At 36.1% G+C, this 19709-nt stretch overlaps 1 protein-coding gene across 5 annotated transcripts in view; it reads right to left on the reverse strand.

Moving 5' to 3' along the window:
• ALCAM (activated leukocyte cell adhesion molecule) overlaps nt 1-19709 on the reverse strand; it is a 217611-nt gene that overhangs the window by 64331 nt on the left and 133571 nt on the right. The window contains exon 1 of one of the 5 annotated variants that reach the window (XM_059687938.1): nt 9550-9570. The exons of the other annotated variants lie outside the window; for them this stretch is intronic. The gene's annotated coding sequence lies outside the window, so the exon portion shown is untranslated. Of the gene's footprint in view, nt 1-9549; nt 9571-19709 lie in introns of those variants that run through there. 5 annotated transcript variants of the gene reach the window in all.

The raw sequence follows: 19709 nt of genomic DNA on the forward strand, positions 1-19709 counted from the left end.
TCTTCAGCCTTATTAAAATAAAAATAAGAATTGTGAGGAATGAGATCCATGGTTGCAGATAGGCCAACTAATTGGAGTTAAGAAACTGCTTTATTTCACAACACAGAATAATTTTCTACAATTCTTTAGCTTCTAAATATGGAATTTTAATTGTGCATTTTAACATCTGTTAATGCATTAACCAGGGACAGGTATGCCAAGCCAAGGAAACCATTTTGTGATTTAATGTTTTGTTTTATTCATCAGTATATAACAAGGTGTTTGAATATGCAATAACCCTAAAATAATCTGGATCTATACCTTAGATTATGGCAGGACATCCACCTCTAATTATCTCATCATGATAAAAGCACATCTTTCGACAACTGACGCTGCTCCCATAGTTAGTCAAGAAGTGAAAACAACTTACAGGGCTTAGGTACCAACGAGGGGAATCGTTTGCCAGATATACAGAGAAGCAAGAGAGAATTCCTTTTCCAAAAATGTAATGCTTCGTGCTTTCATACAGACCCTTTTTCTTTTATCTTCCCTAGAGAACTTTAATGTGATATATATACACACACATCAAATTTTATTAAAATGGTAAAGCTCTACAGATTTCAAGTCCATAATGTATTAGTGATGAAAGTGCAGTTACAACAGGGAAGGGACCATATATGTTTAGTCTCTGCATCCCTACGAGCAGCTCCTAGAATAAAATGGGCTTCTAATAAGGTGACTGCTCATTTGAACATTGTGGACTCCTTTCCATTTTGTTTATCAAATTAACTTTTGAAAATCAGGAAGGAGTTGACAACACTGGGATTTTGAGAATTCTTATTCCTACCATATATTCTCAAGGGTGTCATAAATTTTGATTCATATAAAACGGGGATTTGTTTTTGCATGGCACTATCTTTTTTTGAAGAGAAATAATACAACATTTTTGTAAGAGTTCATGGATAAAACTACAGAAAACATGCCCCCTTTCCTTTCAAGAGAAATTAAGGATTATTCGTGCTCTGTGATTTGCAAATGATACTATGAAATGTCATTTTGTTACTTGTGATGACCACAATAATTTAAAGATGATTTAAAGCAGTGATAATTTAAAATTATTTTAAAATTCATGCATTGAATCTTTTAATGACAACTTGACATCTAAAATTAGCCAGGGAAGGACTCTTTCAAACATAAAAAACATAAGGAAAATATGACATGTGACAAGAATCAGGCCAATAGGTAAAAGGCCAACAGTTACAGACAGAAGCACTAGTCTACAAATTTAGGGCAGAATGAATGAATGATAATCAATTGGGTGGAATTAGGGTCTACAATTATGATGATTTAAAAAATAATTTTCAAGTTTGTTATAATCATCAACCTTCTTCTTCTGATAAGAGTATACTGACTTCCAGGTTCACCTGAGAGAAAGGAAATTCTTAAACATGGGAGAAAGCTAATCTCTCCAACTCTGTAGGGATGAAGTGGCTACAAGGACAACTGTGGTTTGGTGATGAATTGGCATCCTGATTTCTAAAGATGTCTGTCTTTAAGATGAAGTGCCAGTGAGACTAAAAGTACTTGTCAACACAAATGATTCTGTTTATATTTTTCATAGAAGAGATTTTTATCTTTGAATTGCCAAGTCTGAATTAAATTTGCCTTAGAATTTCCCTACAATTTTCTCTCTATAATATAAGTTCGTTAAGTTATTCATGGTTTTGTAGTCTAGAGATTATTGGACATTATTGCAAATATAGAATGCCTATGATGTCCTTTCTCAAAGAGGTTAAGTGTAAAATATAGAAGAAATGTGTGTGTGTGTATGTACAAGTTTGTGCACTTTTATGTGGTACATGTTATATTTACATGTACATGCATATGTTATAAGAAGCTTTAAAATGGGCTAGAAAATAACTACATTTGATGTGTTCTATAAATTTAAGGTATTGTTATAAATTATTAATACTGATGTTTCTATAAATATGTCCTGATATAAAATAAATTATAAAAACATATTTGAAAATATTTGCATAATTATTTAAATTTTTATGAATAATAATTAACTAAAGATAAAGAACAATAGAACTAGAAAGGCTACATAGGAGAATTCAGTGAAAATACATGGGAAAATCACAGCATAAGAAAAATCTCTTCACTAAATAATCCTGACATATAGAATCTCAGGCAAGTGATCATAAAATATAATTGGCTCAGAGCTTATAAGAAATAACTCTCAGTTATACAGAAATGTTAGGTAAATTTATTTGTGCAAACGAATTGTTGAGGAGAAGTAGGTAGAAATAAGAAAGTTATTCTTAGAAGTTACTTTCACATTTATTTGATGAATTTGACAGGTAAACATGCTAGTGTCCCAATATGCTTTATTAATAAAGTAAAATATGTACAACTCTAAAACATGTAAATATTTTGTTACATCAGTTTTTATCTGTGTTTCTCAACTTCATCACCACTGACATGTGGGTTGAATACCGGTAAATCTTTACTGTGGGGGACTGTCCTGTATATGTTAGCAGCATCCCTATCTGTGCCCATTAGATGCCAAAGTACCCTCCTCCAGTTATGACAAGAAAATCTCGAGACATGACAGATGTCCTGTGGGTGGAAAATTCCCAGCCCCAAACTCCAGTCTAGTTGAGAACCACTAGTTTAGATTTTCAACAATTGGCCTCCTTCATTCAATAAAATGTGGTTTCCAATAAAGGGAATTTTGTTACAAAATAGAATCTTCATGTAGGACTAAATAACATTCAGTAGGACTGAATATGAATGAAGGGGTGGATCTAGAAAAGGCGCATAAAACACCTTGCTATTATGAAATTCAAACTTTTTTCCTCACAAAACATCTTATAGTAAACTATACAAGGGCATTGATTCCTGACTCTAGGAATTTGAGATGCAATCTCTTCACAGAAATGTCAAGAAACATTCTAACAAATCTAACACATGTGCCACAATCAAACACAAATTATACATGCTACTTAGTATATGTACTTTCTAAACTATACATGTACTTTCCAAACTATATGACATTTTATTTAATACTAGTGGCCTGGTGCATGAAATTCATGCACATTAAAAGGGAATTAATTAGAGGAAATATTTTAATATTGCTATTTGCCCTTTTTCTATAATAGAATTGTCAGAGATGAAAGAAAATTAGTAAAATGTATATGAAAATATCCCTTCTTTCAGAGTCTGGGGTGTGCCGTGGGACCCAGAGTCAAGTCCCCGCCCATCCGCACATACCTCGAAATCATGCAAGACCCAGACCCAGCCGGCCCCACCCCCATCAAGCCCCACAGGGCACAGGGTGCAGCCTCAGGTCCTCTGGCCCAGGCTCAGGTCCCTGGTCCCGGCATGACAGCATGATGACCATTTGCATATTAGCTCTTTATTATATAGGATGATAATATACTATAGTTCTTTTAATAGAGAGTGAAGTAGATAGCTTTAAAGTATCTTCTAAGCCTATGATTTTATGATTCAATGACATAAAGTTATTTCATATTTCTTCCCATACTTTATTGCATTAAACAAGAGCTTAAGATATTTGTAAAGGTCATGTGATATAAAACAAGTAAGACTCTGTGTGTGTGTGTGTGTGTGTGTGTGTGTGTGTGTGTGTGTGTGTTTCAAGGTCCTGTAATTCCCAAGTAATTTGGAAAGGATGGCAGATGGGAGAAGAGAGCTGATGAAACTTAATGTTATTTTGAGAAATAGATAAAAGGGTTTTTCTTCTCTCTCTTCCTTTTTCAATTTCCTTTCAGTAAACTTAAATAGTTGGGGGCCAAGATGCGTCTTTTGCTGAATCTGAGAAGGGATACATTTGCTAAACATTTACTTTCTGCATTGCCTTTCAAAGGGTCATATATCATAAAGTAGGTATGATTGTATAATTCCTACAAATAAGAAAATCAGTAATTCTTCCTGTCTCTTTCTCTCATCAGTTCCTGCGATTCTGTAAATTCATTACACTGTATCTTTAGATACAATGGTGAGGACATTGTGGAATAACATTTAGAGGGAAGAGGACCATCTTATTAAATTATAAAATACTGCTGGTATACAGAAATATATTTTAAGATATATGCTCTTCACTCCCTTTCAAATTTGGTATATTATAATGCTCAAAATATTTAATTATTTAAAAAGTATAGGTCAATGTAAGAATCCATATTATGTCTTACAAAGGAGATTTATAAAAACAATACATATTTTAAAAGAGTATCAGTATTTGCACTACTGTGCTGAAAACTATCTTCTCAATTTCCCATTTCCCATAGCTCAGTAAACTATAAGCATGGAGTGACCTATGAGGCTGGATAAGTCATAATTCTTCCCAATTACTTTAGGCTTTGTCCCATCTCTCCTTTATTTTATCATTGTTCCTTAGGCTCTGTCGGAATTTCTGTATGTCCTTAAGGCCCATCTCAAAAATCATTTATTTATATCTTCATGCATCATCTGTTTGTAGAGCACCTACTACAGGCACATTGCTAAGTGTTCTTTGTGGGGAAAACACATAAAAAGAATACTGAGGCCAATTCCTCAAGGAACATGAGGGAATTCGAATGCTCTGCTTAAGAGGTTAACTAAATGCTGTGTGAATGCATAGAAAAGAACCCCAACAATGAGCTTGATGATACAGATAAAGGCTTCTTGGAATAAATTTCATTAGTTTCTATAGATAAGAATTATGTCACCAGAATGTCATAGCAGGGACCACATGGAGTCACTAAGTGACATTTGGTCTCCTCTTTGAAGGCAAACTCCATTTTTTTATTATAGTAATTTCTACATAGTAAATCTTTGGCCTTCATAAGGAATATGTCCTAAGACTGGCAATTTTCCCAAATTCATAAATGCACATAAAACTTCTCTAATAAAATGCAATAAATTGTTAGATCTTTTTAATATCTCTTTACTTTCAACACTAGCATTTGAATTCCTTTTGGGGCTACTATAAGTTAAAAGCAAAAATTCTATTTAGAAATTATTTAAAAGCAAGAGAATTGATTTAAGTAATACATGCTTATTTTTATTTGTTGAGAAATGCCACATACATTTTAAATCAGCAAATGTACAGATTTTACTGTGCTTGTTAGAATTTCTTAACTTTGGGTCCATAAATGAACTCTAGGGCATCTGTAATTCCTCTAAAGTAATTTAAAAAGCCCCAAACTGTGGTATAAAAACATTTGCTTTTATATAAAGAGAATTTAAAGCTTTCATCAAATTGTCAAAGAGAACACTGAATAAAAATAAAATATTTAAGGTTGAATAGAAAGTATGGAAGCACAATTTGACGGTATACACCCAATTTAAAAGGCTAACATGCTTTGATCCAGTCATTCTACCACTGGGAATCCATCCTACAAAAGTTTTTGCACAAATGCACAATTGTATACAAATATAATACAGCATTATTTTGAATACTAAAAAACTGTAGTAACATAATGTTCATTACTCTGGCAATAATAAAATAAAGTGTAATCCACACCATGTTATACATTAACTCATTGAAAAGAGCTGAAAACCAAATATATTGTTTCTTTTCTCTATATATTGTGTTAACCATTTTTTATCATTTATACATTATCATTTATTCATTGGATACTAAGTGCCTACTCTGTGCCAATCACTGTTCCAGGTCCAGGTTGGAGAATTCAGCAGAAATAAATAAGTAAGTAAGTAAGTAAGTAAGTAAGTAAATAAATAAATAAATAAATAAATAAATAAAACATGATAAACCTGCTTGCATGGAGTTTAAATTATATATATATATAATTTTCCTTCAAAAAAGAGAAATTTGTCAGTATAATTCCTCTACTGTACTGCAAGTTATTCGAAGGAAAGCCTACATTTTACTCATTTAAACATTTTTTGCAGCACCATTTGCAGGAGCTCAATTAATAAAGGGTAAAGTAAAGCCCACTGCACTATATTGAAAGTAATTCTCAAGAACATATTCTAGAGCTTGTATTTTTTTCTCTGCATTTAGCATTCCAGAAAGCCATGTGTGCTACTTTTTGAAATTCTAGGGCAGTGGTCGGCAAACTGCGGCTTGGCAAACAGCGGCTCGTGAGCCACATGCGGCTCTTTGGCCCCTTGAGTGTGGCTCTTCCACAAAATACCGGCTCTTCCACAAAATACCAACTTCTGCACATGGGCCACGAAGTTTCAATCGCACTGTACGTGTGTGCCCACACGTGGTATTTTGTGGAAGAGCCACACATAAGGGGCCAAAGAGCCGCATGTGGCTTGCGAGCCGCGGTTTGCCGACCACGGTTCTAGGGAATCCAACAAATTGATAGTGAGAAGTGCTATGGTGATTAGAAGTCAATATCTTAAAATTGTTTAAAAAATCTACTTTTGCCTTTTTTTAAAAAAATATATTTTATTGATTTTTTTACAGAGAGGAAGGGAGAGGGATAGAGAGTTAGAAACATCGATGAGAGAGAAACATCGATCAGCTGCCTCCTGCACACCTCCTACTGGGGATGTGCCCGCAACCAAGGTACATGCCCTTGGCCGGAATCGAACCCGGGACCCTTCAGTCCGCAGGCCAACGCTCTATCCACTGAGCCAAACCTATTAGGGCTACTTTTGTCTTAAAAAACTTTTTAATCATATATAACATTCATGCAAAACAGTGCACAGATCTAGCCTTTTGCGAATGTCACTGAAAGCACCAGACTTGAAGGTTTCTTTGGCAACTCTCTGCACATTCTTTGTTCTAGTGATGAGACTGGGATTCCCACACATTTGTCCCACAGCTGAACTCTGTGTTTACTGTGTCATCATTCCTCAGTGACGAGGCTATGAGTCCATGCCAACATGCCAAACACTGGTCTTTGTGCAGGGACCAACTTAAATACAAACCCCTAAAAACACTTAATGCTGTGTGTTTGTATATGGAAAGGACAATATTCTATATTTTATTTTAAAGTAGATTTTCACAGTGAAGAAGACTAAACAGTATACTGTGTAAGCATATTTTCCTTTAGACTATATAGTTTGCTTATTATAAATGAATAACATTTATGTAATTAATAATTTATGTTAGTTGAAGTTTATAAAATTTACTAATGTCTATTATCACACTTCTCCTAATTATCTAGGAATTAATGCTGTGTTTTTTTAAATGCTCATATAAGGAGAATCATATAATTGTTCCGCACTCAGATAATTACTCAATATAATGCTCACATGGAGTTTAAATTCTAGACATATATATTTGAAATATTATCTTCCTTCTGCTCTCCTTTCTGCATTAGTTCTTGCATTAACTATATTCAGATCCTGAGGACTTCAACTGCGAACTAGCTTATCAAAAGAGGTAGATAGAAGAAACCAATATTTGAAAACTCCTTGGGTTAAAATAATGAAAAGGAAAGACGAATACATTTATGCTCCATTGCTTTGCATATTTTTTGAGCTTGAAAGTCCAGGCTTAACTACTTAAGAATTTCAGTTGTATCTGAATGTGAAACTTACATTATCCTGTGCATTTTGACATAAATCATATTGATATTGTGAATACAGTTCAGTTATTTTTAGCAAGAACAATAACTGTACTGTGTTCTTGAAAACACTATCAATAGGAAACAGGCATGACACTTCATGAAAAACCTTAATTGTATCATCTGAAGTAATGGAAACTTGGAATTGAGACTAGAGTCTGCCTTTAGAAAGAGTTCATAGTTATTATGACATTAGTAAATTTGTTTTCTGCAAGTAATTTAATGCCATGACAACTATAAGACCTCTTGATTTGAGAAAATCAAAGCTGTCCTTAATAACACTCTCAAATCCCCAAACAACAAATTTCTAATAGATTTACTACTTCTCAAAATGTCTTAGGAAAGATGTGTCACAAAGATTTTTAGCAAATAAGGTCATCATTATTTCACAGAAAACTTTACTTAATAACAGCCTGTGCTAATTGTATTACTTTACCATTTAAAGTAATATTCAACAGCATTAGATAAATTAAATTTATCATTGAGGTAATGAATTACCAGTGATAGCAAATTAATTGTTAAGGCAGAGTAGTAAACTTCTGCTTCTGGATTGGTTTAATGGTCTTTTCCAGTAGGTTCCCTTCTGGAATATTCCATATTAAGTATTTAACTAGGTACTAGAAAATGTTTACATAGGTTGAAATAGGTTTTTGCTTTTTTTTTTTTTTTCACATGAATCCCAATTAGCATTGCCTATGTCTCCCGAGGATATATATTTCAATCAAACATGGTTAAGTAATAAAGGTTAAACATTTATTTAATAGGTTTTCCCACATATTCAGCACAGATTGCTGGCTGGTTTCCGAGACTGAAATTTGTGTAAATTCCATGCTTTTAATTGACAACTCCCCAGAGGCGTTGTAATATAATTTAAGGTCATAGGAAGAAAATGATGGCTCTCCATTGCACTTTCCTTTTCTTTAAGAACTAAACTCAGCTTACTATAAAATCTAGTTTTCCAGTTTTGAGGAAAAAGGAGAAATAGAAACATTTTTCCAAGATAATATTTTTGAAAGAGATGAAAACCACAGGAAAGATATACAATTTTAAAGTGATACAAATAGTTATATACACCTAGGAACTCAGCATAATCTGTTCTATGAAATGGAAATCATCTTCCAGACTTTGGGAATCTTTTGTCACCTCAAAGACCAAGTGAGCCTCGAAAACAATACCCATTGTAGCTTGTCCACAGTGACAGCTCAATGAAGTAACTATGGAATGCATGAACTTGGAGAGACAATGCTGTCATCTATTAATATTAACAATAACTTTTTAAATATTCAATTTTCCCTGACAGTTATTATTCTTAATTGAAGAGTGGGAGGAAAAGTGGGAAAGAGAACAGAATAATTTAGGAAGGCAATGAGTAGTGAGGAGAAATATAGAAAGCTGTATTGAAAGGTAGTTTTATCATTGCTAAGGGTGTTCGAGTGGAGGAATGTTTTAATGTGCATATGAAATCTGGACCTGAAGTTGTCTCCAGCTTTGAAACTGTCCCTTACTCCCAAAGACTTTAACTCTGAAAGCTCCATTTCATCGTACCAGTGGCCAATTGTAACTTAACCAAAGAAATATGTGCATATACGCATAGCCCAATGACAAAGACAATAGTGCAAGGAAGGCCTGGAGTGGAGCAGGGGCCTGGTAGAGGTGGGTGGTGGGGGAGAGGAGATGGAGGGAGGAAAGGGGGGAAATGGGGGCATCTGCAATACTGTCAACAATAAAAATTAATTTAAAAATAATAAATAAATAAAACGTGCCATATTTACACTTTAATTTAGAAAACTGTTTAATGCACCACAGAAGAAATTTTGGAAAACTAGCTATCATGGACAGGTAGGGAAAAATAAACTAGATAAAGGAAAGAAGTTCTTACAAGAAAATGTGCCTTCTGTAGACCGTGATCATACAGGAACCCAAGCATGTGAAGTGCTATTAAACTACACAGGTACACCTCTCCTGAGAAAGGTACCTGTAGCTGGTTTCCAAGCTTGCAAAAGTTTATGTCATATCTCACCTGCTCCTGCTATCCATCTTCACAGCCTCATATAAGCATCACTACATCAATGCTTCCTTTTTACTATTCAAAGGGGACAAAAATGTTTGTGAGGTTTGATGGACATGAAATGTACCTCATAGCCCCCAACTGCAGGGAATGTAACTTTCCAAGGAGCCCAAATGGGACACTCTTCTAGCCATCACCAAGTTTGTGTTGGTCATACTTTCTACTAGCAGCTCCCAGCTCATGATTGAGTGCAGCAGCGATATGAAGGCATGCAAGGTGCTGAGTCACGGGACTTCTCTGAGGTCTGACTATGACCAAGGACTCCCCAACTTTCTGACAAACGTTCCTTAGACTGCATGGCAATTTAGGACACATCCACCAAACCTTCTTTTCCTCAGGGTCAGGTTTACTGTACATTGCTGTCTGGTGATTCCCTCAGCTCACCAGCTCCCTCCTCATTTTTTTCTAACATTAGTGTTTCCTCTAATACGATCCTTGCATTTTTAATCCACTTTGGCATCTATTCTCAGAGACTCCTGACTAATACATGGAGGAAATTAGGCAGAACAGAACTATTTTGGCCCTCCTCTGACATTAGTATAGCAGGATTTCAATATGAACATGAGAAAATACACACTATACTTTGATTTAGTAAAGAGTTAGCTAAATTACAAACAAGTGATATAGTAGAGCAATATAATAATAATAATGGACTTTTTATGGTACTTTATAGTTCACAATATTCTTTTATGTCTATACTAGAGGCCTGGTGCATGTCATTCGTGCACTGGGGGAGGGGGTGTCTCTCAACCCGACCTGTGCCCTCTCACAGTCCTGGACCACTCAGGGGATGTCTTACTGCCAGTTTAGGCCTGCTCCCCGAAGCCAGACATCTCCTGAAGGGTCCTTAGCACTGCCGCGGAAGTGGGAGAGGCTGCCGCCACTGCCTCTGTGCTCACCAGCCATGAGCCCAGTGGCGAGCCTGGCTTCTGGCTTAGCGGCTCTCTCCCAGTGGGAGCGCACTGACCACCAGGGGGCAGCTCCTGCTTTGAGCGTCTGCCCCCTGGTGATCAGTGCACATCATAGCGACCAGGCATTCCACCGTTGCCTTCGGTCAATTTGCATATTAGCCTTTTATTATATAGTACTGCATGTTTTTGCATTTGGAACTCACAAAGTCCTGTATTTTGAGCATATAAATTTCTATGGTGAACAATTATTAAGATATTTCATTTTACTGATAAGACACTGTTCACCCTGCAAAGCTAAGAGAGGATTCTGACATTACTAAGCCAATATGTGGTAGAGCCAGGGCTCAAAATTAATTCTTAACTAAGTCCAATTCTCATCACTATCATAGATATAGAGAGAGTAATTACATGTTCATATTTCATTTTATATGAAGGTAAATTTGGGAATATTGCTTGAAAAGTGTTATAATGCTTTCCACATTTAGACTTAGATGTTTAAAAAAATACCCTGTATATTGGAGGAACTACCAAAAAATAAACTAATATATTTGATCACCTATCTCTCAATGGGCTGCTATATAGTAATTGAGCATTTATTCCCAGGCATACTAACTCCTTTCCATGATAGCTCATCTAATTTTCAAAAGAACAAAGAAAACTATAAAAAAAAAAAAACCTGAGAAGGTAGGCATCTTTCAGATAAAGGGCCAGAGGTATAATAAAGCTCTTTAATGTAGACGAGGCACTCAACAGAGAGAGCAGCACTTTACACGTAACGGAGCAGAGATATAGACTGCCAAGAACTTTTCATTGAATGAAAATGTTGGGATTCAAATCCAGTATTTCTAATTTTAAAATCCATGTCTTTCCTTTCCATCAAAAATACTTTCCACAATTACAACTTTTAAGTGAGATGAAGATTTAAACTCACACAAAAACCTGCACATGAATGTTATAGCAGTTTTATTCATAATTGCCAAATTTTGGGAGCAACCAAGATATCCTTCAGTAGGTGAATAGATAAACCAACTGTGGTACAGCCTTGCAAGTGGAATATTATTCAACACTACTAGGAAATGAGCTATCAAGTCATGAAAAGACACAAAGGAACCTTACATGCATATTGCTAAGTGAAAGAAGCCGATCTGAAAAGGATGGGCACAGTATTGTTCCAACTATATGCCATTAAAGGAAAGGCAAAACTATGGAGACAGGGAAAAGATCAGTGGTTGCCAGGGGTTCAAGCAGAGAGAGGGGGAGGAAAGAATACGTGGAATACAGGAAATTTTTAGGGCAGTGAAATTATTATGACACTAAAGTGGTGGATACAAGTCATTATACTCTTATCCAAACCCATAAAATGTGCAATACAAAGAGGGAAACCTAATATAAATTATAGACTAATAATAATAATAATAATGTATCAATAGTGGCTCAACAATTCTAACAATGAGACCATACTAAAACAAGATGTCAATAAAAGGAAACTGGGAGAGGGCACTGTTGAAGGAGTTTATGGGAACTCTACTTTCCTTTCAATTTTCCTGTAAACCTAAAACACATAAAATACTCTATGAATTAAAAAAAAAATGATGCATAAGTTTCTTCAGTCGGTGGAACATGTTCTATCTTTAGATAATGTCATTTATATTCCTTGATTACGGCACAGAGAAGGACATAAAAATCATCCAGGGCAAAGTTTTGCATCCACCAGTACAGGTGATCTCAGCCCAGGCAGCTGCGTCCCCAGGTGGACCTCAGGGGGTGCTGACACACCAAGGCCTCTGCTGGACAGAGTGTCCGGGGCGGAGGTGAAGCCCGGTAATTGCTGTTTTAGGTCTATGTTCCCCACATTTTCCCAATCCCATTGAGGAGCTAATACATTTGGTTCACCTTTCTGTTGAAAAGAGATAGTGTCTTTGATAATTTGTTCATGGTTACTGCTCAAGGAGACAATGACACTAAAAATTCCCCTAAACTGAATATTATAACATCACTTCTTTGGCTCTGCTATTTTTAACATATTTTAAAGACAAATGTGTCATTGAGGTTAAAAATGTTCCCTGTTCATACCCATTAAAAGAGTTCCAGGTTACAGAGATGAGCTCTAAGAGTTTCAGCAAGGGTTCAGATGTGTCATGACTTTTGTTTAGGAATTTCATTAAAGTTCTATAACGGAAAGAACTCCAAAAGCTACCGTCCTCCCAGGAAGAAATGAATTAATAAACAAACAAACCAAATGGAAAAGACTGAAATGACTGTCACTGTCTGAAAAGCCAATGGTAATTTCCAAGCCAGCTCCCTCTTAAGAGTCCTACAAAAATGTGGAATAAGTGTATGCTTTTCAACCATTATGCTACCATTCTCAGTATATTATACAGATGACAAAGAACATCTCTGGAATCAACTTGAAAACATTTTCTTCTTTACCTTTTTTGAATTGCAGGCAGCTTCAACATACAAATATGATTACTGGCACATATTCAATCTATTAGTATATATTAAATATCTTCTAGGGGATTAGTATGACTTTAGAGTTTGTTACTCAGAAATCCATTGATTCTTACATTTAATTTTTAAAAACTGGAAGCTACTCTACAAAGGAAATTTCCAACATAACACCTTATCTAACAGTCATCCAAGGTAAACATGTGGACAATGAAAATAACTGATACACACAGGACTTAGTAATATGTCATTATGGAAGTGTGGTATTCATTCTCAAAACTCTGTGGTTATAAGACAATTTATGATGATGTATGTGAAAATCCAGTAAAATCTATTGAAAAAGAAAAACTGCACGTGCTTGGAAAATAGACTACATATAAATATGGGTTACACGTTTATCCAGTATTGTTGATGCTAATTGAGAAACTGTACAAGATATATGTGAGTGCTGGGAGGAGGGGGGTTAAGAGAGGTGGAGGAGTGAATGGGGGATTAATGGTAATAGAAGAAGACTTGACTTGGGGTAGTGAACACACAATACTGTGTACAGATGAAGTGTTGTAGAATTGTGCATCTGAAACCTGTATAATTTTGAAAACTAGTGTCACCCGAATAAATTCAATAAAAAGGAGAAAAATATACAAAATACTAAAAAATAAAAGATATATATTAAACATCAAGAGCCACATGCTGCATTTTCATATCATAGATTTTTTTAGTTATTGACCTATGCTAAACATTTCCTAATTTTTCCTACGAATATTTTCTATAAACTTTTGAAAATCAAATTTCCCTTAATCCAAGGATTCTATTTCATAGTAATTCAAAGACATTGGGTAAAAAGCTATTGATTGGTTACAACATATCAGATACTATGTTTCTTCTGGGCATACAAATATAAAGACATTCTCTATTCGAGATTAAACTCTACAAGAAGCAAATGAAACACAACTAGCAGCACAGCACAGCGGTTAAAGCATAGTCTCTGGACTCAGACTGCATGAGTAAGACTTGAGCCCTGCTACTAATAAGGTAGCTGAGAGTTACTCAACTGATAGGTGCTCATGTTCCCCAACTATTAAATGGAAGACAAGAACAGTATGAAGCTCACATGATTAAGGTGACTATTAAATAAATAAATATATGTAAGTTGCTTAAGAGTGCTTTTCAAGGAAGAAGTGCTCAGTAATATTAGCTAGTATGAAAGATGCTCAATATTACTAGTCATCATGGAAATACAAATCAAAACCACAGCCCTAGTTGGTGTGGCTCAGTTGGTTGAGCATCATCCAGTGCATCAAAGGATCACGGGTTCGATTTCTGGTCAGGGCACATGCCCAGGTTGCAGGTTAGGTCCCAGATGGGGGAGTTTATGGGAGTCCACCAATCAATGTTTCTCTCTTACATTGCTGTTCCTCTTCCTCTCTCTCCATCTCTCTTCTCCTCTCTCTAAAATCAATAAAAACACATTTAAAAAAATTAAAACTACAATGAGATATCTTTACACCTATGAGAATGACTATTACCAAAAAGCCAAATGACAAGTGTTGGCAAAGATGTAGAGAAAAGGGAAACTTTGTGCACTGGTTGTGGGAATATAAATGGGTACTGCCATAAACACACACACACACACACACACACACACACACACAAACAAAGAACAAAAACAAAAACAGTACAGAGGATCTTGGCTGATATGGCTCACTTGGTGGGTGTCATGGTGCACCAAAAAGTTGCAGGGTGGATACCCTGTTGGAGCACATGCCTGGGTTGTGGGCTCAATCCGGGTGTGTGCAGGAGGAGAACAATCAATGTTTCACTCTCACATCCATGTTTATCTTTCTCTCTCCCTCTCTAAAAATCAATTAAAAATAAAATTTAAAAGAAAAGAAAAACAGTACAAAGATTCTCAAAAAATAAAAATAAAAAATAGAACCATATGATTCAGTAATCCTACTTCTACCACTTTTAGGTATATGTCACAAGGAAATAAAGCACATATTTACATTTTCATGGTAATTGCAGCATTATTCACAATAGCCAAGATATGCAAACAACCTAATTGTCTGTCAGTGGATCAATAGATAAAGAAAACGATACACATACACACATATGAATGCTATTCACCCTTAAAAAAAAAAGAAGAAAATCTCTAAATCCTCTAATTATGACAGTATAGATAAACCTAGACATTATGCTGAGTGAAATAAGTTTTACAAGAAAGACAAATACCTACTTAAAAATACAAATCTCACTTATATGGTGAATCTAAAAAGAAAAACAAACAAACTAAAAAAACCTTGTAGAAGCAGAGAGTAGGATGGATTTGGGGATGTAGGGGGAAAATGGTGACACATTAGTCAAAGGGTATCAACTTTAACTTATAGGGTGAATAAGTTCTGAAGACCTAATACATAGTGTGGTGACTATAATTAATACTAACCTATATATACTTGAAATTTGACAAGAGAGATCTCAAGGTTCTTATCCCCCGACACACACACACAAAGGGTAAATATGTGATATGTAAATTAACTCGAATGTGGTAATCATTCACAATGTATACATATATCAAAACATCACATTATATACCTTAAATACATTAAGTATAAATAATTTAAAAATATATACAGTTTTTAACATTAAGAATTTATAAAATGTCTCAATAAAGTTCAAAATGTGTGGTTCCCTGGTTTTAATTAAATGGAACATATGCGAAATGTTGTAGGCGCAGAGGAGAGATTGATAAATAGATTGGAGAAGACCTTACCTAAAAAGGATATTCATAGTAATCTTCACAGGTGAGAACTTATTCAAGTGAAAAGGAAAATGCAAGAAACCCCTTGTAGAAGAAAGGCTAGGAACAAAAGGCATGATCATGCTCAGCCGTGTGCCTTGACACTGAGGGCATGTGAGAGGCAGCAAAGGAAATACAGCTGGAAAAGGAACTTTGTGGGTGATACTTTGACAAAGCCTTTAAATAATAGCTGATAGAATTTGGACCTTATCCCATAAGGAGTGAGGAGGCAATAAAAGGATGGCAGTGAAGTGGTCAGATTTCTGCTGTAGCCTGGAGGATTACCAGCTGGAGAAGGAACTAGAGGGAGGTAGACCTGTTAGGAAGTTAAACTGTTTAGAAGGTCACGTAATCACAGTGAAACAGGAACGGGAATGAAGAAGAGGAAGCATGATGAAGAGGAGACATTTCCAAAGTGTAACTGACATGAACTTCAGTAAGTTTGCTGTATGGCGCAACTACAAAGTTCACATTTCCCAACACAGCTAGGTACACTGCTCACATGAAGAACAGCTAATACTCAGTCTCTCCAGAAGCACATGATACACTGTGTGTGAAATCACACGCTCGCTAGGCAAATAAGAAAGCTGCCGTTTTGTGTTAGCTCTTTGGAGAAGCTTGAGACTAAATAAGCAGAACAGTCCAAAGCAAATATTAACTCTGTTGGCGTTAGGTGCCTCGATTTCTAAACTCAGATTGTTAATGTAACATGCATTTTGACTTTAACACATGCAAGCCCTTGTTGGTCAAACCTATACAGAGAGAGAAAAGCCCAAAGCTAGAACTTAACAGCCATAAAAAATATTGCTTTTTTTTTTCCTACGGCTTTATACTTACCAATTGGAGCTTTGATAAAGAAAAAAGACATAACATTGTGCTCTCTGTCACTAGTAATTTTTCTTCTTTGGAGCAGTTCCTAAATTCTTTTGGGACGCCCGAAGTGTTTCTGCAAACACCGATGAGTGGACTAAGGACCTCATGCAAAGATCTGATGTAAAGTACAAAGCCATGGTGCTATTATTGTTTAAACATTCCAATTCCCAAGTGATAGTGTGACCACAGAGATGTGTCAGCCCTAGTGCTGCCAACTTCAGTTCCTAGTGCATTTCAGCTTTCATCGGATGCACCATGCCTCTCCTATACAGGGAGAGAGTGGGAAATACTACTTATATATCTTTCAAATATCTCTTTCGAATGTTGCTCATAGCCAGGAGTTAGCAGCCTCTGGTGGTTTTGTGCGCGCGCGCGCGCGCGCGCGCGCGTGTGTGTGTGTGTGTGTGTGTGTGTGTGTGTGTGTTCCTTTCCTTGCTGTACAAAGGAGTAATTGAGCTATCTGTGCTCCGTCGATCCCACTAACCTGCACCTGCCTGGCTGATGGCCTTGCTCCTATTCACTATTCAGTTGCTTCTGTTTCCTTAAATGCCCCGACTCTGGGAAATGATTTCCAACATTATGGCCTCAAGATCAAGGACTGTGATGTCCCCCAGATCTTTATTATTAAAAACTCCACCATTGCCCACCCAGTGTGGCTCAGTGGTTGAGCATTGACCTGTGAACTAGGAGGTCTCGGCTCGATTCCCTGTCAAGGCACGTGCCTCAGTTGTGGGCTTGATCCCCAGTGTGGGGCGTCCAGGAAGCAGCTGATCAAAGATTCTCTCTCATCATTGATGTTTCTATCTCTCTCTCCCTCTCTCTTCCTTTCTGAAATCAACAAAAATATATTTTTAAAAAGTCTCCCATTGATGTTATGCAGCAGATGCTATCTTCATAAAATATCAGTTCTATAACTTGTAGTTGAAAGAACACTGGCATAGGAGTCTAGAGACCTGAGTTTTTGTCTCACCTTTACCTCTACTCATTGTAATCCTGCCTTCCTGGGCCTCAGTTTACTCATGGATCATATGATATAAAACAAGGCTTAAATAGTCTAAGGTTCACATTCCCCAATATGAGAAAAGCATACAGTTAATGCTTGGCTGGGATTTAAAGGCATATTACATTTGTGTCTGGACTGGAAAAAGCTTACAAAAAGAGAATATCATATTTCTCATTTCAGAACTTAATTTACTGTTGGAGGTTCCCATGAATATTTTAGTAACTTGACAATGAACAAACTTTGGTTGGGGTTTTAACTCTATATCAAGTGATTATTATTTTTAGATATAATTTGGTTTCCTCTAGATTGGGTACCACTATCATTTAATAATTATTGAAACTTTTCATAAGTTCCTCAGCATGTAGTATGTTTTGGGTGTTGGTGTGTACCCTGTTCTATATCTCTCTGATAGTACTATGATAATATGCTCATGAGTTTAGAAACAATGCTGCAAAAATTCTGAACCAAGAAAAAATCATTTTGTTTAAATGTGGAACAAAGTTAATTAATGTTATTTTATCTTAATTATTTTCATTACAGATAATAAAAATTAACTGCATTTCAAAATTAGAGTAATATTTTATGCATTTAAGATTATTCAGATATAATTTTCTAGGTAATTCAAATGTAACCCCTATGTTTCATAGATTTTTAATTCTTTTACAAGGAAAACACTTGTACCACGCTGAATACTCTCCTGACTTCAAATATGACAATAGTTAACATTTTGTAGTGTTTGATCCTTCCAATTACGTCACCAAATATGCCATCTTTTAAAGCCAGTGTTATTCAGACTATAAATAAGCTTTTCTGTGATAACTCAGTTATTTCCATAAGCATATTATGCTATAATTCAGTGAGGATCTGGGGAACTACTAAAGTGATTAAACCTGTTTGCCAGGATACTAAACAGTCCCACCCCAACAGGATTTTGAAATTGCTGTTTTGTTTGAGGTGATTGATCTTTTTTCTCACTCTTCCTGTCACTTGTGCTAACAGCTCACCTTGCACAGCACGTCAGAGCCTACGGAGCACTTTCCCATGCACTGCTCCACTCTGTGACTGCCTTGTAGTCCCTTTCCAATTTGCCACCAAAGTGCCAGGCCTTTGAAAACAAGATAATCAAACTTAAAAAGAGATTCTATTTAGAGAGTAAATAGTCTCAGAGTGAAGGCCCCAAGGAGGTGCCTTCAGAACAAGGTTTAGTTCATGGACATCAGCATTTATTTTGGCTGCTCAGAACTTTTCTATTTCCCATGGGTTCTGGACTGGGCCCTAAATGGTTGAGGTTGGCCGGTAAGAAGCCTCTGGCTTTATGAAATATTTCTGCCATGACACTTTTATAAGGAAATGTCTAGTGGTTTATGGACATTGTACATTAGAATGTGAATTAACCATGGAGATTATTTTCTGCAGGATTCCCATCATGTAACTAGGGAGGCTGAGGACCAGAGAATTTTTAGTATTAAAGGCAGAACAGACTTAAGAAAATGACCCTTCTGATTCTCAATCCAGTTATTATTTTTATTAACACCACACCATGCATTTGTTCTAAATCATCTTGGTGTGGGAAGCCACCCACTGTGGATACTATCATGACAGTGCACCAAGGATTGCGGAAGGCCTATGGACCTTGGGAGTTAACAGGGCTGACGCTAAGCACCTCATCTGTTGAGATAGTGGTGGCTCAAGGCAATTCCCTAACCCGAGAATCCTTTTACTGTTTACCAAACTTTACCTTTGATATGCCTGTATACATTGCTAAAGAGCAAATGTGTATTCAAGTAAATAAAAAATGAACTCGCCAGAGGTCAGTGTTCTCTTTATGAGAGAGACACCACCTGGCCCCCTACCGCTTAATAATTCATATTTCTTGTCTAGTGTTTTTCATTTGTGCATCAGCCCCTCCTTCAGATCCTGAACTCAGCCGTGCATGTCGTGACATCTTGGTATTTTTAAGTATTGAATTTTGGAGAGTTTAGCATAACTGATATGTAGAAGATAATGCATTTTCAAGTGTAGGTACCATGATATGCAATGAAGTATGTACTAGAACCACTGCCTTTCCACTGGTAAAGTG

The sequence above is a fragment of the Myotis daubentonii genome, chromosome 3, assembly GCF_963259705.1.
Source record: "Myotis daubentonii chromosome 3, mMyoDau2.1, whole genome shotgun sequence".
Taxonomy (NCBI): Eukaryota; Metazoa; Chordata; class Mammalia; order Chiroptera; family Vespertilionidae; genus Myotis; species Myotis daubentonii.